Genomic DNA, 24,024 nt, shown 5'->3' with positions numbered 1-24,024 from the left:
TCATTTTTAATATGTCTTTATAGCAGTTGTAGCTCTGTTTTACTTATACAAAGCTCTAAATCCCCTGCATAGATGTAAAGTTAAATGACAAAATTCTGACTGCCTTCAACCACCACTAGATGGAGCTCAGGAGCTAACTGCACACTGTTTTATTGAGTTCAATGTATACACGGTAGTATGCAATAAGCTCCTAATGGCCTGTTCACATCTGCGTCAGTGTTTCCGCTGCTCTGCTCCGTCAAAGGAGCAAAACGACGAAAATACCAGGAAGTTTCGGTTCCGTTTCACGAGGGACGCCAATAAAGTCATTGGGTCCCGTTGTTTTTTTTTTACCACAAACAGTAGCGCAACATGCTGTGCTATTGTTACCAGTATTTTTTACTAGATCGTTGACAGAGGCCCCTAGCGGAGCTGGCAACGCAGAGGTAAACAGGTCCTAAGCTCCCCATGGTGGCTGCACTCCCAGGTAGATAGAATTATATAATTTTACATTATATCTATCTAGGGTATTTGGAGCCCCACATCATAAAAACAGAGCTCTGACCAATATAAAAATATAATCAGCACAAAACGTTTGACTCATGTAGAATAACAAAAACATAATTGTGTTTAAACATGGACGTTTACTTTAAGCTAGCCATAGATATGATGAATGTTCTAATTAGAAAACATTAATATAGTTTAGGTCATCATTACATGTATGGGCAGGTTTATAAAAGTGCAGCAACATTATAGGACTCACTGTTGATATCTGTCAAATGTAAATGTGTGAAGTAATGGTCAGGGGGGGGGGGGGTAGGGATTTTTCGGCACTAATCACTCATCCCATTGAAGAACATTATAGTCAGCATCATCCCAGCCTAAAATGGTTCATAACAGACATACTGTATTAAAGAGACTCTGTCACCACATTATAAGTGCCCTGTCTCCTACATAAGGAGATCAGCGCTGTAATGTAGGTGACAGTAATGCTTTTTATTTAAAAAAACGATCTTTTTTCACAAAGTTAGGAGCGATTTTGGTTTATGCTAATGAGCTTTCTTAATGCCCAAGTGGGCGTACTTTTACTTTCGACCAAGTGTGCGTTGTACAGAGGAGTGCATGACGCTGACCAATCGGCATCATGCACTCCTCTCCATTCATTTACACTGCACTAGCGATATAGATATATCGCTATGTGCAGCCTCATACACAAACCCTAACAATACTACAGTGTCCTGATAATGAATACACATGAAATCCAGCCTGGACGTCATGTGTATACAGAATCCTGACACTTCTGACTCTTTTTTTGTGAGATTCCGGCAAGTGAAACCAAATGTCGTTTAGCTCCGTAATCTCGCGAGATTTGGTTTCACTTGCCGGAATCTCACAAAAAAAGAGTCAGAAGTGTCAGGATTCTGAGTACACATGACGTCCAGGCTGGATTTCATGTGTATTCATTATCAGGACACTGTAGTATTGTTAGGGCTTGTGTATGAGGCTGCACATAGTGATATAACTATATCGCTAGTGCAGTGTAAATGAATGGAGAGGAGTGCATGATGCCAATTGGTCAGCGTCATGCACTCCTCTGTACAACGCCCACTTGGTCGAAAGTAAAAGTACGCCCACTTGGGCATTAAGAAAGCTCATTAGCATAAACCAAAATCGCTCCTAACGTTGTGAAAAAAGATCGTTTTTTTAAATAAAAAGCATTACTGTCACCTACATTACAGCGCCGATCTCCTTATGTAGGAGACAGGGCACTTATAATGTGGTGACAGAGTCTCTTTAAACTACACAGCAAATAAAACTTTTGGCCTCACAGTATAATAGTGCAAGTTAATAATTGCACTATAAAGTTATTAACATGCACAGTCTGGGGAGACATTGTGGGGGACATGTCTCCACAATACTGTTTTATTTTTTTAGTTCAATGCATAAATAGTATGCAGGTTGGTCCTAAGCTCCCCCTAGTGGTGGCTGTCGGCAGCTAGAAATGTATCATCTAACGCTCAGACCGCTATAAAAGTTTATCAAAACAGACGTTGAAGAATATTGGACCTAAAAACGACATGTTAAAAGGTCAACCTTGAATTTAAAAGGACCAAAAATTATGGTTCCATACCTAGCCCATGCCAGATTAATTTTGGAAAGAGATACCTCCGTATGGAAAGCAACCTGCTGAGTTAACTATAATATGTTAAACGTATGTCTTCTTTACATACAAAAAAGCAGCAACCCATAGGGCTTTGCAGACAGGTTTAACACATGTTGGAAGTATACATTATATATATATATATATATATATATATATATATATATATATATATATATATAATGGCAGGATTATGTCTGGCATGGAAAAGATATGCTAGGGAGGAAGGGATGGCCATAACCTTTATTACATCTATCCATTCGGGACATCGCTATACATTTTAATGATCTGGTTCTGGAGCAGAGAGCTGCCTGTGTCCTGTATATTGAGTAGTCGTGATACAGTAGGGTTCATTACACAGTCAACTAAAAGATATCTTCATTTCAATCCAAGAGAAGGGAAATGAGGACTTGAAATTGCTTGTACCCTAAAACAATGTTGTCATCAAAGCTGTCCATGGACTATGTTGTCCTCTGAGCTGTTTACCAGCCACTTCCACGTCTACCTCTAATAAATACCTGCACTGACCCGTCAAAAAAAGGTTGTCACAGCCCCGCCCTATTTATTAACATCACTGAATTATTATTAATGTCCAAATTCTTAGTATGTGTCTGTTTTGGCCCCTTGCGACCATGAATGGTGCTTCTCCAGAATGACTTGTGTCTGGATCTTCTTAATGAATTTTCATGATTTCTATGATTGCCTCCATTCATTTTGTTGCTGGTTATGTTATGTGCAACTATTTCCAGCAAATTGGTCTTCTCATTATTAAAACAATGATTTCTCTGGTCAGCTGTGCTTGCAGTGGAAAGTTTGCCTTGATTTGGCCTATGGTCCTTTTGTTTTCTTCTTTCGTCATAAGTCATCACCAATATAAACATTCAAAGGCCTCAATACTTTTTCCACCGGTTTCTTTATATTCCTGCTTTTGCATCTATATACAGCTATGGAAATAGTCCTAGCCTACTATGGGATCCTTTTTGTTAGAAGTGTTCCCTAAAAATAAGCTGATCGCATGGTGTCCTGCGATCAGCTGTAATCTGTGATGACACATGAAAGCAAGTGTTTAATTGCCCTGCAGCGCCACCACAGGAGAAAATAATCATTACACAGTTCCCATTGATACCAATGAGCCATCAATGTAATGCATGGATGTGCTGGGTCCTCCAGAGAGAGACGCTCTTTGTTGCTGTTCTCTGCTCCGTTCTCAAATGAAGATCATAAATGAGGGACCCTTTTCCATTAGCTCAAAATAGGAAACTGAAAATGGGTTTTCTAATTTCACACATCCCCTTAGTGTTTGTTCTGCTTCAATTTAAAGCACGTTTAAGGTTAAAAAAAACGGCAATGTTCTTGCGCAAGTTTGCTAAAAATATTGAACGTTTGTTATTTCGGTCCATATGTGCTTCAGAGGGCTGACTGGAGTTTCCACCATAACTGCAAGTACAAACATGTGGACCATTTACACATAACTTAAATGACTAAACGGGGAGATTCGAGCAATTATAAAACGTTAACAAACACAGAATCCAGAATCGGTGCCTGCAATTATAAGCAGTAAAAATTGACAGTAATTGAAAGGACTGCATCAAACTGAGGGAACGTTTAACGTCTGGAATTCACTGTGTGATCACAGCTGGACTATGTCTGACACAGAAGTCTTTTCTCTCATGTTAAACACACGGGCTGTAGTGAGGTCATCTCTCTGTGCTGAGGACATGAGGCTCCGCTGTCACCTCCAAACACAGACCCAGGTTGCACTAAATGCTGCTTTGAGGCAGAGCAAGAGTTAACAGCATAATCCGCTCAGGCCGTGAATTCATCGTACCTGCAACTGGCTGGGGAACGACAGGAAATTGAAAAAGAAGACGAAGGAACGTTCAAGCACTTAAGAGTTATTAAAGGTTCTCCCTTTCCATATGTCGAGAAATATTATCTGTAAGTGATTTATTTAACCGGTCACCCCTGAATTTCCCAATCAGAGGGTTGGTTCCACAAAGAAAGAATCTTCTACGGTTCTTTATCAGGGTGGTCTAAATACATCATCACATCACCAAATTCAATGAACTATATCCATAAACACCCTAAGGTCAAATGTACTTGTCCACATTGTCAGTTCATTCCCCGGCTGCATCCAATGCCACTTTCCACCATACCCCTATACCAATTATTTCTTGATGGGACCATGTCTGTACTCCTGGACAAGTGCCGCAGTAGGTGAGTTTATGATAACTATTATGGGCTGAATAATGGTCCACCTGCCCTGCTCAGTAATGATGGACCAACAGGCTAACCCACACAAGGTAAACCAAATCAAACTCAAAAGCTGGGGGACTTGTTAAAAGACTGAAGTTTGACTTCAAAGGGGCCTATGAGATTGTAAAAAAACATGGCTGCTTTCTTTTAGAATTAACGCTACTCTTGTGTATGGACTGAGTACAGTATTGCAGCTCATCTCCACTCATTTGAATGTTGCAATACCAGTCACAACCCATGGACAACAAGTGGCGCTGCATTTGTGTATGGATCAATAATGCAGAAGGCAGTGATCGTGTAAGCTTCTGTACTGGCTCTCCTCTCATTAATACTTATTAAACCTGGCGTTTCACACGCTAGTCTTAACCCCTTAAAGACCAGGCCAATTTGAGTTTTTCATTTTTATTTTTTCCACCCCGCCTTCCAAAAGCCATAACTTTTCTATTTCTTCGTCGACGTAGCCATATGAGGTCTTGTTTTTTGTGGGACAAGTTGTAGTTTTTCATGGCACCATTTATTGTACCGGATAATGTACTGGGAAGCTGATTTTTTTTTATTTGCGGGGTTAAATGGGAAAAAAACAGGGATTACACCATTTTTTGGGGGATTTTGTTTTTACGGCGTTCATCAGGCGGTAAAAACTACATATTCACCTTATTCTACAGGTTGATACTATTACGGCGATACCAAATTTATGTTTTGTTTTATGTTTTACCACTTCTTAAAAAATAAAACTGTTTGCTAAAAAAAAAAATGTTTTGTGTCGCCGTATTCTGAGAGCCATAACTTTTTTATTTTTCCATCAATTTAGAGGTGGGGGGCGAGCTGTAGTTTTCACCGATACCATTTTGGGCTACCTGCAACTTTGTGATCACTTTTTATTTCCTTTTTTTGAGCGCTAAGGTGACCAAAAAACAGCAATTTGCATATTCTATATATATATATTTTTTTTTTTTTACGTTATTCACCGAGCAGGTTAAATAACGCTATATTGTTATGGTTTGGACTTTTACGGACGTGGCGACACCAGTTATGTTAACTTTTACTGGAAAATGGGAAGATTTATTTAATTTTTTTGGAACATTATAAAAATCTTTAACTGTTTTTTACTTTTTTTTATTAGTCCCCCTAGGGCACTTGAAGCAGCGATCGTTGGATCGCTTGCATGATATACTGCAATACTAATGTATTGCAGTATATCGTGATTCTGACACTCTCCTTTGAAGCCCTGCCGGAGGCAGGGCTTCAAAGGAGTACAAAGATGGCAAACCTGGGGGCCTTTGTTAGGCCCCCAGGCTGCCATAACAACCACTGTAAATGGTCGATCGCGCCGTGTGGGGCGCAGTGGCGTGTTTGAGGGGGCGCCCCCTGATTCTAACAATTTAAATGCCATGGTTGCGATTGACCGCAGTATTTAAGGTGTTAAATAGGCGGAATCCAAGTGAACTTTGATCCCACCCGTTGCAGTGAGGTGTCGGCTGTGCAAGGGTAAGGCCACACAGTGCGTAATTGACACGGTTTTGTTGCGTTTGAAAACCGCATGCGGTCAACTGCATGCGTTTTTTGTCCCTGTAATGCTGCAGTTCTGTTGTGTTTTTTAAAAGAAATAGTTTATGGACATTGTTTTCACCCGTGTTGAAGCTTGTTCGGTGCTGCCTGTATATAGTTTATTACAAGGCATTGCAGAACTGTTCGCAAAAACACAAGCTGTTCAGCAACAACTTTGGCAGCGCTGGCATTAACCGCATGCAGTCGGACATCATGAAGATGCAGTTAACCGCACTAAAAACACATTGTAATATAATAGCAGCCGTCTGTCCGTAACAAAAATTTCACCATTGACTTCTATTGTAAAATAACTTGCTGCGGTTCAAAAACGCAACATAAACGCACCGTGACCGCACCGTGTGGCCTTACCCTGACACAGCCGTCACTTGCTGTGTATGGAGCCAGCTGAGCCCATGAACCCGCTCCATACTTCCCCTTAACGGCTGCCGCATATCAGTACGTTACATGTCATTAAGGAGTTAATAACCAACTGACCTCTTAATAAATGTGTTGTTGCATCTTTCCGCTGGCCGTGCGTCAATTGTAGCATAACAGCTCTGCATCATCCATCCACCCCAATACATACTCGTTGCAAATGTAATGGCGCTGCCCGGTGTAAGTACATTTAATGAGACGCGGCATGACGAGGGACCCAGGGGTGACCCGGCGGGGAGAAGAGCGTTGAGGTAAGTACGTATTTTTATTTTTTGTAATGTGTTCGATGAGTAAAGGGAAGGGGGTCGCCAGTTAGGAGGGCAAGGAAGAGTTCCGGCCTCTACCTTGCTACGCCCCACAGACTGAAAACTACGCCAGCTAGGAGTAATACATTTATTGTTGCTGCAGATGCTCCGCTCTATTTAGCTAAGCTCCACTCCTTGCAAAAAGTGGTAAAAACGCACACATTGTAGCTCTACAGTGGCAGGTTCCTAAAATCTGCAACTTTTTTTACGCCACAAAAACGGCGTAAACTGTTTGATATATTTCCCCCATTGTGTTTGTGTTAAAAACAAAAGCCATGGACTACGGTAAAGAGGATTTGGGACAATTGTATCCATGCCCTTAACTCTGCATTCTTTGGCCCACTTACTCTTTACACTTATTATCCAGATATTACCTTTTTGGCTCTATTATCCGTGCACACAGGTGGGAAATACATTGGGAGCGTAGGCTTAAAAAGAGAACAAAATTCTAGCCCATTGTCTTATTTTATATACTGTGTGACTCAAACACCTGCAACCACAATGCTGCAGCCAACAACCTTCTCAGTAGATCTTTACATCATATCTCCCCTCCCCGAAACCCCTCTGTCTGGTAGTCGGCCCACGTCTTCTCTCTCTCTCTCTCATTCAGTTCTGTGGTCAACTGTCTGATCCTGGAAAATGCTAATTATCATTGCTGCAAATTACAGATGCTGCCAATAAGCAGTTACTCACCACCACCAAACAAGACAAGGTGAAATCCCATTTCTGGCAGCCTACGTGTCTTTCATCATCATCTGTGCTATGAGGCGTTAGGCTGGGTTCACACGACCTATTTTCAGGCGTAAACGAGGCGTATTATGCCTCGTTTTACGTCTGAAAATACGGCTACAATACGTCGGCAAACATCTGCCCATTCATTTGAATGGGTTTGCCGACGTACTGTGCCGACGATCTGTAATTTACGCGTCGTCGTTTCACAGCTGTCAAACGATGACACGTAAAATGACTGCCTCGTCAAAGAAGTGCAGGACACTTCTTTGGACGTAATTTGAGCCGTTTTTCATTGAATTCAATGAAGAACAGCTCAAGACTACGGGCGTCAATGACGCCTCGCAAAATGCGAGGACGAGCAATTACGTCTGCAATTACGGAGCTGTTTTCTCCTGAAAACAGCTCCGTAATTTCAGACGTAAATGCAGTTTACGTGTGCACATACCCGTACAGTGAGATAGCGGCTGCTCACTATATGGTGTTACAGGGAACAATCTGTGCTGTCACATAGCTGGGCAGTAAAGTGCTATCCTATAAACAGGGATATATGGGTTTTATAAGCGCCGATGTGACTGACTGAAGTAAATGGAAGTGCGGGAAACAGGTTTGGATAAGTAGCTGCCAAAGAACATTTCAGAACGTGTGGCCCAAAACAACTACACGGCCTGATCCGAATGGTACAGGGGCACTAGCCAAGCTTTAAAGTGTAGCTAAACTTTTGACAAACTTCTGACATGTCATAGTGACATGTCGGAAGTTTGGATTGGTGGGGGTCCGAGCACTGAGACCCCCACCAATCGCTAGAACGAAGCAGCTGAAGCTCTCGTGTGAGCGCTGAGCCGCTTCGTGTCTGTTTGGCTTTTTCCGGAAATAAATGTATCGGTGTACGGACTCAATAGAAATTTTATTGAGTCTGTACACGATACATTTATTTCCGGAAAAAGCCGAACAGACACGAAGCAGCTGAGCGCTCACACGAGAGCTTCAGCTGCTTCATTCTAGCGATTGGTGGGGGTCACAGTGCTCGGACCCCCACCAATCCAAACTTCTGACATGTCACTATAACATTTCGGAAGCTTTTCAAACATTTAGCTACACTTTAATATGTTTGGAACATACAAGGAAGATAATGTGGGGGGCAGAGGTAGCAGTCACACTTAGGCCCTGGTGCATGAGGAAACCCTTCTGCCATATAGAAATACATCAGTATTATAAATGGCACGTGGTAGGTGGGGGGCTTTGTTATAGATTTTGCATTAGGGCCCAGTCCTCCGAGAAGACCATTCATCTAGAATTGCAAGGTAAAACACTTCTAGCTGGTGACTAGAGTCCCCATGGTTCTGTGTTACGGACATATAGGCAATATTTGTCTCCGTGTGACACCATATTCTCCATTAGAAGCAATGCTCTCACAGAGGTACCCTATGGGCACCATATTACGGATCCATACAATACACATCTGTAATATGACTTGTCCATGAGGCCTCAAAGGTACAGGATGATAGGATGGAAAAGATGAGGGGGAACAAGGGACCACCAGGGATCTATCATGGCAGCCTGCTGGAAACAAACTAAATAAATCTCCCTATGCAGAACATGAAAACAGACAGATCTTGTTACATTCATATTCTGGCACACAGCACAGATAATATTGGCTACTACATCCTAGGGATTGTATTGGTTTCCTCTCGATCAAAAAGGATTATAAATTGAACTAGATCAGTGGCCCCCAATCTGTGGCACTCCAGCTGTTGAAAAACTACAACTCCCAGCAAGCCCTGACAGCCGTGGGCTGGAGACGAATGGGCTAGATGCCTGTATACTTTTTTTTAACCTTATAGAATTATATATATTAAAAAGAAAGGTGGAAATACACGCTATATATTTTCACAGAAGTCTGGCCTCTGAGCTACCTCATCAGCTAGGAATGCCTCATACTGCAGCCGTCCCTTCCCAAGAGTGACGAACAGTTAGCAGACAGCAACACAAATCTATCACCTTGAGCTGCGTCTGGCCTATACTCAATCCCAGCAAACAGGCCTAATGTATTATAAAAACAGAGAAAATAAGTGGAATTTCGTTTCCTGCTCCAACCAATGGGATTTCATCTTACGTTTCGCACACGTATGTTAAAATGTTTAACTAAGCGTCTGATTGGTCGCCATGGATGACACCATTCTTTTAATCCTGCGCTAGTTTTATAGAGTACATGATCCAAGTATCCAGTACCACAATGTATATTTGTTTCTGGCCGACTATTCTTTCCAAGTATGTTGCAACTTAATCCTCAGAAAATAAGTATACTATAACATATTTTATCATTAAAATTCGATATAACTATAGGTAAAGTCATACACCCCCTACGGGTATGGGGCTCATTTCAAGAGACAATAAATGCAGGCCTGCTGGGTTTTATAGGCATTCGCCTGAGGTGTTTTCCACATTAGAAGGTTTTCTGGTCCCTCGCTCCAAGTAAAACACTGGCAATTATAGGCATGAACCTATGAAAACATGACAATTCCATGGGATGTATTCAGGATATACACATCTAATAAAGCTTATTGTTTATAGATTATGGGTAGAGTGAGCAATTGTATGGAAACTAATGTTTATTCTTCTTGTTGTGTTATATTTGGGTTATTGTCGTCCTACTGTAAATTATAAGAATATTACCAGTCACTGAAAAGATCTGTCACCATATAAAAGAACAAGGCGGAGGGCGACTTCTAATATTTTGATAGTGTACAGTGGAGGGATTGTTATTCCTACTAATACACTCCTCAGCTGCTTCAGAACCCCTTTCTGAAGAGTAAGGGCCTGTTCACATCTGCATTTGGCTTTCCATTGTTCCGCTCCGTCAGAGAACGAAAATGCCAGAAGCGCCAATTCCATTGAGCAACGGACACAACCTGCGCCCGACGGAACCCATTGTCTTTAATGGGTTCTGTCGGTTTTTCGTCGGGGTGTCTGTGGTTTTACGGGAAATAATAGCACAGCATGCTGCGCTATTGTTTCCAGTATTTTCGTTGGATCAGCGTTGGAGTCCCCTAACGGAGCCTTCAACGCAGATATGAACTGGCCCTAAAGGGAAGCTCAGTGCCTTCATCCTTTTTATAAAGAAGGTCTGCATCAGCTGAGGTGTATATTATGATCATTTGCAGTAGTTGAGGTGTGTATCATGATATTTAGTGCCACTCTATATAACCATCGTCATGACATCAGAAGATGATATTTATACAAATATTATTCAGACAAGTCAATGGAAAACCTGGCTGGACGCATTACTCTACGTGTAAACTTAGCTTAGGGGTTTACATTAACCCATTTAATATTGCTGATCATCCTAAGACAAGCAAATCTTTTGGGAGATGATGTGGGGGAACCACATTTACAGATCAGGTACCCTTTGAAATCAATGGGCTTCCTTAAATTTCAATGTAGTACCCTGGAACAAAGATCCCACTGGACGCAGCTCCCTCCTTTTGTCAATGGTGTGCCTTTTATATTTTTGTTAGTAAAGCTGTAACGTCCGTTGTTGCTGACCACGAACTCCTCCCATCCCGTCGACGCCCTTCTCTCCAGAGATGTCTGCACATGTGGCCGTCCTGTTCCGCAGTGACCACTAGGGTGCGCTCGCAAGCTCATTCCAGCCTTAAGGAGCCAGAGCGCACACAAGTGTGAGATTGAGCTGATTGCTCCCAGATCACCCTGTACTACAAGGGCTCTGCCCCTCCCTGCATTGCCTTAGCGTTGTTGTCATTACCTAAGTGTCTCCAGTTCCCAGTTCCTCCTACCTGTATCCCGTGTTATCCTGGTCCAAGTGCCGTATTCAGTTGGAGTCGTGCAGCGCTGAGTACCTCGCCTGTCCTGTTTCACCAAGCCTGGTGCCTGCCTGCTGCCTAGTCTCATCCGAGCCTGTCTTGCTACTCTCTGAAGCTACCACAGGTACACCTATACGAACTATAGACTTTGACCTGTGTCCTGTTGACCAGCTGCCATACCGTTAAGGTGGTACGGCCCAGTGGGTCCACACACCCTTCGTGACAAAAGTGGAGACCCATATTAGAAAGGAACTGTATCAATCGGCTTAACATGCCCAAAAAGGACATACAAACAGGATTGTCTAAAGCAGATCATGTATAAAGACTAGTGCGGACAATAAAATGATGATATTGCACATGGCAACCAATCAGATTTCACCTAATTTTCAATTCCACAATGACGGCTGGAATCTGATTGGCTGTGATGGGTATCACTACTGATCTTATTATTTCCTATACACACTGAGACTCTTATAAACTAGTGCAAACAAAACAAATATCTCGGGGTTGACATGTGGGCGGTGGGATATTGGGGTTAAGTGCGAGTGGTATTAAGCTTTAATAGATGGGTAATACATTTGCACCAAGCAAGTAAAAGGATATTTACTCTTTAAGTACATTACAAGTTGTTAGGAAATTGTATCTGAGGAGCAGGAAACAAGATAGAGTGAGCCCCAACTGGCCAGACTGTGGACTGCGCTCAGTTTTCACCTTGAACGTGTCTACTTTCCATTTACGATAAAACGCTAAGTGTTTCCACTAGGAAATGAAGCTTTCTAGTGCAGAACATTCACGTCTAACATCGAACAGATGGATTTTAAAACTCTGATGTTTCTTAGAGACTCTGTAAATGGTATCTTACAAAGAGACTCCAAAAATGTGACATTCAATCCAATGCTGCTCTAAAAACACAACAGGATCCTTCTCTGCGGCTTCGGTCATAATCATGTCATCGTTTCCCACCAGTTTTGGCCTCATTGAGTTCTGTAAAATATGACCCTGATAAAAGTATTATGTTCAGTGTGATGAAAATATCATTTTTGTAAATGTCTAATACACTTCATAATCTCTCCCAGGTCAAACTCAATTACGTATGTCTAATTATTGTCTGGTTCCTAAAACCCATCTTCAAAAACCCTATTTGCAGGCCATGCACAAAGTATATGTTTGGGGATTCCCGGCGTATATGCTGAATGTGCACTTCAAAAAGTGATATACGGTCCGCATGTGGGTCGCATTTCCCGGACCGAACACACTGCAGGGAGCCGGGCTCTTAGCATCAAAGTTATCTATGACGCTAGGAGTCCCTGCCTCGCTGTGGGACAACTGTCCCGTACTATAATCATCTTTTCAGTATGGACAGTTTTCCCGCAGCGAGTCAGGGACTCTTCACGTCATATATAACTATGATGCTAGGAGCCCGGCTCCCTGCACTGTGTTCGGACTGGGAAATGTTGCGGAGATACGGACTGTATTTCGCGGACCGAACATGCTCATGTGAATCCGGCCTTAAGGGGACCCTACCTAACAGCATTTAAGGGGATATGCTGTCAGTGGACAAATCCAATGTCCATAGAGGAAGGATATGTTATTAGGATACAGACTTGATTTTTTTATTTATTTGTTCTGCTGATTGAGAACCCCTTTGTTTCCATGGAAAAAACTCAGCTCTGCTACATCCGTAGGTTCATATATGCTCACCATACATCATTGAATCTCTGTAGGGATTTAGGATGACCTCAAACACATCTGCACACAGACCGGTTGCTTCTCTCCTTGGAACACAATCATATTAATTCTTCTCTTCTCTGAAACCACAGAAATAAACATCGTACAGCTGGATGCCAGAGGCCTTGTCTGCGCGGACATGTCTGTATTGTTTGGGGTTTCCCTTCTGGCTGTCTCGGTTTCTCCTGGCTGAAAAGCATTCAGCAAATATCACTATGGTGAGATATTCCCTGCCACGATGTGCCAAGACATTGCCTCAAACTACAAGTTATAGACCAAGCTGAAATGTGGCAGCTGCGGCAGCGAGCCAAGCAAATGTCAACTTCTCTTAATATAAAACAGTTACGGTTATGTATGAAAATATATAAATGCAATGTGCTGTGATACCCTAAACTATCATGTGTTGTCCTTCGCTATTAAGCGACTCCCATCGTCTTACATGGACCAAACTAGACATTTCTATTAAATAAATATCTACATACATATGGACATGATCAGCATAAATACAGGATTGGCCCAGTTTTACACGGTCATATTGCGGCCGCATTTTAGGGCCCACATTATAACAAAACCCAGACCCTGCGCTGCTCAACTACACTGACCAAAGCTCAATATAGGAGCCCATGGTGATCTAAGATCGGTTCAGTACAACCACAGGAGGTCCAGGTGTTTCGGCTGTAATACAGACCCGAACAATCTAAGATCCATGCGTAGTGTTTTCACGCGTTTTTCGGTGATGTTTTTCACAGTATGTTTTTGCATAATTTACATTTTTTTGCTTAGAAACGCTGTGGCCAGATGTTACTTTAAACTCTATAGTAAAATATAAGAATGCCATCGTACACAGTGTTATGGTTTGTGGTATTGTTGTAGCGTTTTGGTGTCAGTGACATGTTTTCCAAACGCAGCATGCTCTAGGTATGGCGTTTTTTCCATAGGCTTCTCTACTTCAAAAACACCAGATGAGACTAAATAAAAAATGCTGGGAAAAGCTTGCAACGTATATGTTAAAGGTAGGATGTGACAGATGCGTTACAGTGGCATCCATCTCCCAGACTATTATGGCATCCGTTTAACATATATCTCATGAAAAGCTATTGAAAAGCTCATGACACATACGTTTAATGGATGCCTGTGACCTATGCCTTAGGCCTAGTTCACCCAGAGATTTTGGCGCTGTTTTTGACGCGGAAACAGCCTCCCATTTACTTCGACATGCTCTTTCTTCCCGCGTTTCCATCTCTGACCTTCCATTGACATCAATGGGAGGCAGAAAAAGTGGTTTTCGATGAATTTTTTGCCCGCGGCACTCAATGTCTGCGGCCGAAAAAACGCCGCAAAGAAAGTGCAGGCAGGTCAAAATCTGCCTAAAAATTCCTTCAGGATTTTTCTGTTTGCAAAAAAACTCTGTGCGAAAAACAAGGGAAAACAGCTCCTGAATTTCAGCCGTTTTTTTTAGCAACTCGTGTTTTTCGCTGTGTTTTTTATGGCCGTTTTTGGAGCTGTTTTTCAATAGAGTCAATGAAAAACGGCTCGAAAAATGGCTCAAGAAGTGACATGCGCTTCTTTTTCGCGGCCGTTTTTTTGTGCGGCCGTTTTAAAAAACGGCTGCGTAAAAAAACGGCCCATCGGAACAGAACGCCGTTTTCCCATTGTAATCAATGGGCAGATGTTTGGAGGCTTTCTGCTTCCAATTTTTCGGACGTTTACGGGCGAAAATAAGCCGTGTGAACATACCCTTACAGTGGCATCCTTCACCTACAGATTACCAAAGGAAAAAAACGCATTGCGCTTGGTATATGTTTTTTGTGGGATCCCGTTGTATGGCATAGTGTAGGGTCGCAGTCAGGGTCTTTTTAAGTGCAATGTCTTTTAACAGGCAGGCGCTGATTCGGGAAAGAAGAAGCTCACTATGGGGGGATCAGATGCCCAGGGAAACTAGTGCAAAGAAACTTGGGTGTATATATTCTGGCTGTCGTGAAAAACAACCCCTTTTATCATCTTTTTTTTATATACACAAATACAGTGTTCCCTCTGGTGATGAGGAGGTTAACAATACATCATGCGTTAAAGTTTCAAAAAGAAAAAAATAAATCTTCCAGAATAATGTTCTACCCACAAAAAAAGAATAATTAGAGGGAAGTGCATTTTTTTTTTTTTTTTTTTAAACATTCCCTAAAAAATCTCATTTTAAATTGATCCAACACACACACGGCTGTTTCCAGATCTGACATGCGGGTTTTTGTGCCTCCCATTGGTGCCATATAACGTGCAGTAATAATAAATAGCGCAGACCTTCCCTTCTCAGGAGAATTTCACTTTTAGACAAAATTCCACAGCGTTTTCAGCACATTATTAGCGAAACAAGCCGAATGCAGAAATCTGTGCTCTTACTCCACCCTGCTATACAGTGCAGCATCTGTGCGTGAGATAACTAGTTTCTTCTGGTTGTTAAAGGAACACTCCGGACAGAACTGAAACACTATGGGGGGGAATTTATCAACCCTTCTGCGCCAGCACGTAGAAAAATCCCAATAGGGTCCAAAAGTCTCGATTTGCCGCTTTCGGCCTTTTTGCACCGGCCTCGCCATATTTGTGAAAAAGGGGGCATGTCTTCCCAAAAGGGGTAGGGCCACATCGGCTCGACAAATTTGTTAAAATTTACGCCAGAAAACTGACGTAAATGATAGTGGAAATCGATGCCATCTCCTAGCTGCCATACATTTCACTCTGTGTTGTGTAACCATGCAGTGCCCCGTACCTTGATCAAGCTACCCCTCTATCGGACAATAAAATAATAAATATATGCTCACCTCACTGCTCCTCTTCTCCCCTCAGGGTGAACCTGAGGCTCTCTCAGAATGCTGTGGCTCATATAAGGTCCTGACGCTAGGATGTTGTTTGTGACGCAGCATTGATGACGTTGAGTACTGCGTCGCATATAAAGCACTGACCCAATTTGGCGTCAGGACCTTGTATGAGCTGCAGCATGCTGAGGAAGCCTAAGGGGACCCGATGATGAGAAGAGGAACGGTGAGGTGAGTATATAATTTTTTTCTTACAGTATGTCCCATGAAAAGGGGATAATGGATGGTGCACGGCCGCGGTTTTGTGCCTCGCGGTCATTGTGCCACAATTATGTCGCACAGTCGCCCCAAAAGATACAACACATTAATTAAGAAGCGTTCACCTCCTAATAAATGTGTTGCATCTTACTCCAACTTTCTTTATATTAATACTGGCGTATGAAACGCTAGTCTTAATACATTTCTCCCTATGTTATATGCCTGGTGCAGGGCCTGAGTTGGTGGAGCACGACAGAAGGATTCAAAAAGAGTCAAGTGTCAGGCTCCGTCCCCTCAAGTACTGCACTAGGTAACGCATTGTCTCCGTTTTGCCCGGAGTGTTTCTTTAACACATAGAATACAATTATGATAAATTGTCAGTAAATATAGATCATTGTATTGTCACCTTGTGTCGGCTCCTGCTCTGTCTTCACCCAGCTTTCCTAGTGTCCTGATTGGGAGATCTGCAAAGTTATATCTTTATTATGATACAGAGCTCTTTCTCCTGCATAAACATAGTTAAGTTGTCCACTCTAAAAAAATTATATCTATATGTAAAAATGATCAAAATATCAGTAACTCACCCATAGGATTTACTATCCAAACCTCTATGAAAGGTCAGAAAAACGGCATAGAAAAGTTAGTAAATTTCCCCCAATGTATGTATAGATATATATATATATACAGTATGTATATGCACACACATATATATATATATATATATATATACACACACACACACGCACACACACACACACACACACACACACACACACACACATACACACACACACACAATCACATTCTGGGGCTTCCCCAGAGCCGGAGTCCCGAGCAGAGCGCTGGTGTCGGCTCTGCTCCGGGACTCTGTGGAATTCCCTGACATCGCTGCCCATATATGGACAGTGTGTCAGGGTCTTGCCCAGAGCGGAGCAGAGCGCTGGTGTCGGCTCTGCTCCGGGACTCTGTGGAATTCCCTGACATCGCTGTCCACATATGAACAGCGATGTCTGGGGCTTCCCCAGAGCCGGAGTCCCGAGCAGAGCGCTGGTGCTGGTGTCGGCTCTGCTCCGGGACTCTGTGGAATTCCCTGACATCGCTGCCCATATATGGACAGTGTGTCAGGGTCTTCCCCAGAGCGGAGTCCCGGGCAGAGCGCTATTATCGGCTCTGCTCCGGGACTCTGGGGAAGCCTCTGACATCGCTGTCCATACATCGACAATGATGTCAGGGGCTTCCCCAGAGCAGGAGTCCCAGTGATGTCAGGAGCACAGCTGGAGTCCCAGGAAGAGCCTACTAGCGCTCTGCCTGGGACTCCAGCTCTGGGCAAGCCCCTGACATCACTGGGGCAGCCTCTACAGAGGGCACTGGGGCAGCCTCTACAGAGGGCACTGGGGCAGCCTCTACAGAGGGCACTGGGGCAGCCTCTACAGAGGGCACTGGGGCAGCCTCTACAGAGGGCACTGTGGCAGCCTCTACAGAGGGCACTGTGGCAGCCTCTACAGAGGGCACTGTGGCGTTATCTACAAGTGGGTGTGTGACAGTATCTGAAGAGGACACTGGCATTATCTAGGGGTGTGTTGCATTATCTACAGAGGGCACTGTGGCCTTATCTACAGAGGGCACTGTGGCCTTATCTACAGAGGGCACTGTGGCCTTATCTACAGAGGGCACTGTGGCCTTATCTACAGAGGGCACTGTGGCCTTATCTACAGAGGGCACTGTGGCCTTATCTAGGGGTGTGTTGCATTATCCACAGAGGGCACTGCGGCAGCATCCACAGAGGGCACTGCGGCAGCATCCACAGAGGGCACTGCGGCACTATCTAAAAAGGGGCTGCCCAATCTTGACATGTGTGCTAACTGAGCCGCCGGACTGCATTTAGCGACACTTAAACCTCAAAGCTGGATTGTTGAAATAAGCACGTGGAGAAATCTCTCAAATTTGAAACCTAGCGGTATTATTATAGTAATGTAGTATTATTATTCTAGTAATATAGTGTTATAGTAGTTCAAATAACTAATTGATTAACAATAATTTTGTATTGTATCAAATTTGAAAGTAATGCAGCCCGTCAACTTCCCATTTTTTCAATATGCGGCCCACTTACCCGGCCGAGTTTGAGACCCCTGACATAGACGAATGATTGTGCCTGTATTTTAACCGAGTGTCCCAGCCTGAACGTATATGTAATGATCTGGACTGACAGCATAGTCACTTCTGCCTTTCAGACTCACGGTCAGGCTTGGGAAATATGGCTGTAATACGGGCACAAGAATGTGCCTGTAATACGATCATGAGAAAATATCTCATAAGTAAAGGCTCTATTCAAATCTACATTTTATTTACATCTTTAGTCCTAACGTATGACAACTGCCATATTTTATTTTATTATGGTCCTGCCTAGGAAACCTTAGTAGACTATACATTCCAACATGTTATGCTCATGCATAACGTTAAAGCATAAGCCAATAAGATACGCTGGGTGCCTGGGGGCCAATGGATATGTTGGAGGTATAAGTCGTGCAAAACTCCAGATAGATATTATAATGAATGAGGAGAAACAGAAAGATATTGATTTATTTGGGGTACGTAGGACATGGGTTACTTTACCGCTGGGGCCATTTTGACATTGAACAATAAAGTTTCTGTAGCAGCGCTGATGGCACTGTGCAGCCATCGCTGTGTAATGTCACGTGGGTGAAGGGGCTAAGGTATGAGGAGAAGAATCTGCAGGGTAACTTTGTTATAAAGCACCACGTTATGTTGTGCTGAAGGACCTGTCAGCGGTTCCGTAATCATGTAAGCCCGCCACCTTAACCAGTAAGTAAAGTTAGTATTTAAAAAAATAAAATGTCACATTATTTATTTTGGGGTCATCTTACTGCTTTTTTATTATTTACAAAAAAAAAAAATTAACGGTGAGACAACCGTAAATGATAAAATCTTTGCTGACTGCAGCCACCAATAGAGGGAGCTTACTGCATACTGTTTATACATTGAACTGAGTAATAAAAAAGAGGACGCAGTAAGCTCCTGAGCTCCCCCTAGTGGTGTCAGAAATAATTTTATTGTTTAACTCCATGGCCTTCTGAAGAGGTTTTAGAGCTTTTTATCAGAAAAAAGGAGCTCTAACCACCATAGATATATATCATAAAATTAATTAGCACAAAATGTTAAACCTAAAAATGACATGGTGTAAAAGGGTGGACTTTCACTTAACATTAAGGGACTAAAGATTTTTCTCTCTAATGACGTATTTCTGTAGAGGAATTCTGATGGTAAGCCAATGTTAACACATCCACCCAGAGGAGGCTCAGATACAGAATAAACTTTCGGGCCGTAAACTTCCAGAAAAACGGCTGAAAAATCGGAAGCAGAACGTCTCCAAATATCTGCCCATTGATTTCAATAGGAAATACGGCGTTCTGTTCCGACGGGGCATTTTTTTGCGCCTCGTTTTAAAAAAACTGCACGTAAAAAGACTCCCGCGAAAAAGAAGTGTATGTCACTTCTTGGGACGTTTTTGGAGCCGTTTTTCATTTACTATGTAGAAAAACAGCTCCGAAAACGGCCGTCAAAAACGTGAGTTTGATTAAAAAACGCCTGAAAATCCGGAGCTGTTTTCACTTGAAAACAGCTCCGTATTTTCAGACGTTTTTGGTTAAGTGTGTGAACATACCCTAAGCCTTGTATTTGGAGCCAATTGAAAGAAATTAGGATGGTAGTATAAACTGTAGGCTTTACTTCAGTCACAAATGTTCTGTCACTCAAATCCATACATTTCGGAGCGTCCTGTGTATAAATAAAAAAATCAGCAATATGAATGCACTTTCTTCCTGCAGCAAGTAAAAAAACTCTCTCATTTTATTAGTATTTTATACCTTGAGAGTAAAATGTTTTGTTATTTGTTTTAATTTTTTATTTTTTTAATCTTATTTCGTGTTTTATTTATACATGCACGTACTGACTGCTATACATTAGATACCCTAGTTAGTGCTCCACAACCTGTGGCTTTCCAGCTGTTGTGAAACTACTACTTCCAGCCTGCCATTACAGCATGCAGCGGTCAAGGAATGCTGGGAGTCGTAGTTTCACAACAGCTGGAGAGACACAAGTTGAGGGCCACTACCTCATGTGCTTTGTCAGGTGAGATACGGACCGTATGTCGGCCACATTTCCCGGACTGTACACAGTTCAGGGAGCCGTACTCCTAGCATCATATTTATGTATGAAGCTGGGTGTCTCTGCCTCCCCGCGGGATTACTGTCCCGTTCTGTAGTCACGTAGGGAGGAAGTGAAAGGGTTGCCCCTTCTCTCTATCCAGCATTGATAGAGAGAAGGGGCTGCCGATTAGTGCAGAGAAAATGGGTGCGTGAATACGGGTGGAATACTGGTGACAACGGACCCGTATTTACAGGCACGGGTCCGTAAATACTGGTGGAATACGGGTCGAATACGTGTGACAAAGGACCCGTATTTACGCCAATATTTACAGGAGGAAAAAAATACATTTGCGTGCATGGGGCCTCACAGCATCAGGGATGACTATGATGCTAGGAGTAGGGCTCCCTGAACTATGTTTGGTCTGGGAAATGCGGCTGACATACGGATCGTATCTCATGGACCGAACACGACCGTGTGTCCCCTTTACAAGAATTTTTTTTTATTGATCACATTTTCCTAAGACTCGTCTATTACTTGGGGTTACAGCTCCTATGCAAACCTGGGTGTCTTCACCATTGCATGCTACAAACATACCTACGCGGTCTCATCATGCAGTCATACTTCCTTCCATCCGTCCCTTGCTTTTTGTCGACGTACTGCACATTCAAGTAGGAGACAGATAAAAAAAAAGTATGACTGGAGGATCAGACTACACAGGGTTTGTAGTATACAACCAGGGAGACAGATGGGTTTGCATAGGTTCTGTAAACACAAAACGGTTGGAGATTGTTAATCAAGACTTTATGCAAAGTTGCATCAAATTTTATTTTAGACTGGAGTCGGAAATAAAATAAAAATGGTTGCATTTAATGGCAAGGGTGTTTCAATGATATTCGCCGTTGGTGAGGTCAGTAGTGACACCAATCTTTAATTCTACCCCAGATACGGTATGCTATTCCATTACACTGCACCACCAGCACCACCACTGAACACTTGTGCTAATACATAACACAGGGTGAGGTCATCGGATGTCTATCCCACCCCTTCCTGTGGATTTAATAGACCAATATATAAGAAGATAGAAGTTTTTCCTGGACAGATTCCCCCCTCAGCTGTCATAACACCAGCCCCTCCCTGCATTAACACAGTCTTTTCCATATCAGCCGCTTCCAATCTACTACTCCATTGCTGAATAAGAGCTTATTAAGGTGGGAGGGGGCTCTGGTGTTTAATGACGGCAGCTGGCAGCTCGTGTCTCTCCCCTGTCCTCTGACACCACCAGGGCACGGTTTCCATCACCTCTCTCACCCACATACTAAATGAATGAGCTTAACATAATATTGATGTTGGTCGGGTCCAACCTGTATTTAGCCAGTGTTTTATATCTAAGTTACCCTAAAGTGGGGTGTATGCAATCCCTAAGGATCACGGCAAAACAGCATATAGCTATGTTACTGTCCAACTATAATATGTAACTGGTGATCCCCAATTACATGAGGCATCATGGGGGATGTTTGCTGCTATTGAATACAAACTAAGGCCTTATGTACACCGCAGAGCCGTACGCAGAGATCCTGTATGGCAGCACGTGGAATCCATATAGTCCCATATTATAGAGCCATAGGCACTCTATGGGCCAGAGCACACACAGTTTTCTCCTCTAGAAGAAATACTTCCAGGGGGTAATACCTATATGACATGGCTTGCAATGGAAAACCTCCTTATAAAATTAGAGGCAGGTGAAGGTACAGTAGGATCTATAGATGTCTATGCGTGCAGTCCTACAGATCCGTAATACAGCCAAGTGCATGAGCCCTTAAATAGCTTTATTTACATAAGGACAACCCCCTTTATGTCATGTTATCCCCACACAACCTGCATATAGTACTCAGGTAGCACTGGGGCCCTATGGGTCCCCTGGGAAAAGGACCTGGCTGCCCCCGTTATATGCTATACTTTATGATTTTACGTATGGTTTTCTTGCTTTTTTCCACAACAACCAGACGAATACGTCATGAAAAACTAAACAGACTAAGGGGGTCTACACCGAGCCCCGAGGGACCCTCCATTCAGGTAAAAATAACGATTGCGAAGAAGCAAGTTACAATTTAATTTATTGCAGTGAAAGTCAATCCACACAATGGGCCTTGCGTCAATACGAATCCATTAACTCTGTACCACTTGGCTCTCGTACAATATTTTGCTACTTGCTAATTGCCTTAAATAGATCCCATTAAATTGTAAATGTGAAATGTCCACAGCGAGCGGAGGATGATGAGGATTACACCAATCTCCGACGCGTTTCGTTTTCACACCACGTCAATTAAGCTCTGGTCCAATTTTTCCTGTTACCCCATAAAGTAATTTCCTGTCAAACCTGTTGACATAAGCGGGGGCGGAAATGATCATGACACGGGCTTATTACGAGGGACACGCTCTTCATTATGTGTTTAAAGCCAATTTAGTAAAGACGGCCAGTTTGGCTAATGACATGATGAATAGAGGATATTACGTGGTCCGAGAAGGAAATTCCGAGACTTAAATCTTATTAATAAAATCACCAATGATAATACCAAGGGTATTATACGTGCCGCTCTAGGGCAGAAAAGGGCTAAAGTGTACGTATAGTTTCATTTTATTTACTCTATATAGGTCCAAACGTCTTTGCTGATTTCTTTTATAATATATCTTTATAATGTTTTAAAAGTTTTGCAGCCATAGCCATAAAGTGCAATAAAACAATTATTTCGGACTTTAGCCACCACTAGGGGGCGCTCACTACATAACGATTTACACGGCACCCGCTGAACTCAATACTAGCTGTATAAATGTAAGGAGCTCCCCCTAGTGGCAGCTTATGTTTCCAACACTTTATGCTAAACACCCTTTCTATCGTGCTGTGCAGTTGACTGTAAACTATTGTTCCCTGTTATCTGCCAGTCCATACTGTAGTGTTCTTTAATGGGATGAGTTACAGAAAGTCCAGAAAGTCCCTGTCAGTTTAATTTCTTGTTTTTTGAAATTTTCAATACCGTTATCATGAGAACATTTCTAATATCGCCCCATAATGATCTCAGTGTGTGAATGTGCGGGAATTCCGGATGTTGGTGTCACGTCTTGAGGTTACTTACCTCTCATACTGGTCAGTGCCGCTATAATGGCAGCTGGGGTCTCTATTCCTATATGTTCCCTGCAGTAATTCTGGATATTGGTGTCACGTCTTGAGGCTACTTATATCTCACTTACATTTCTGGACACTTTTTACCTCAGAATTGCTCCAGTTTTGCGTCATTTCTCTCACAATTCTCCTGTCAGGGCTGCGCTCCCTTTTTTACCTCACGTCGTCGTCTCCTCACAGCTCACTGCCCCTCCAGCTCCGCCCCCTCCCCTCCTGTCACTCAACTGACTAGCCACGCCCCCTCTTCTGCAGCATCTTGGGGTCAGTGACTATAGCCACTGCTGCAGCTGCACAGACCATGTCTGCTGGGACTTGTAGTCCTGCAAACACTCCCTCTTCCATACAATGCTCCTTATCTATCTGAACAACCTAAAACAGCCAATCAGAGCCCGAGTTTCACTTTCCAGTGCAGTTCTGTCACTCTGGTTGCTATGGGAAACAAAGAGACTTTTTCTCAGAGACAATTCGTTTTCTCATGTCCTATATGTCGCAGTTATGTCACACAATTGCAATAGCAAGAATTGCGCTGGGCTATTTTTGACGTAAAATGCGGTAGAACTGCCGACGAAGGCTCCAAACAGAACCACATTTTAGTCTAGGGCTCCGTGGCGATACAGAATTTCCAGCAATACGCAGTAAAATCACAGTA

The 24,024-nt window shown here is 42.8% G+C and overlaps 1 protein-coding gene across 4 annotated transcripts in view; it reads right to left on the bottom strand.

Annotated features, from left to right (window-relative positions):
- The window catches only part of LOC142659190 (uncharacterized), a 169,532-nt gene extending 145,979 nt beyond the window's left edge, over positions 1–23,553 (bottom strand). Inside the window, exons 1-3 of one of the 4 annotated variants that reach the window (XM_075835052.1) lie at positions 23,463–23,553; positions 19,713–19,825; positions 16,437–16,494 (exon numbers count right to left, since the gene is read on the bottom strand). The gene's annotated coding sequence lies outside the window, so the exon portion shown is untranslated. The other 3 variants (XM_075835051.1, XM_075835053.1, XM_075835054.1) reach the window with 3 other exon arrangements.
- Between the last annotated feature and the right edge of the window lie 471 nt (positions 23,554–24,024).

The sequence above is a fragment of the Rhinoderma darwinii genome, chromosome 8 (assembly GCF_050947455.1).
Source record: "Rhinoderma darwinii isolate aRhiDar2 chromosome 8, aRhiDar2.hap1, whole genome shotgun sequence".
Taxonomy (NCBI): domain Eukaryota; kingdom Metazoa; phylum Chordata; class Amphibia; order Anura; family Rhinodermatidae; genus Rhinoderma; species Rhinoderma darwinii.
This window is presented reverse-complemented; position numbering and strand designations above follow the sequence as displayed.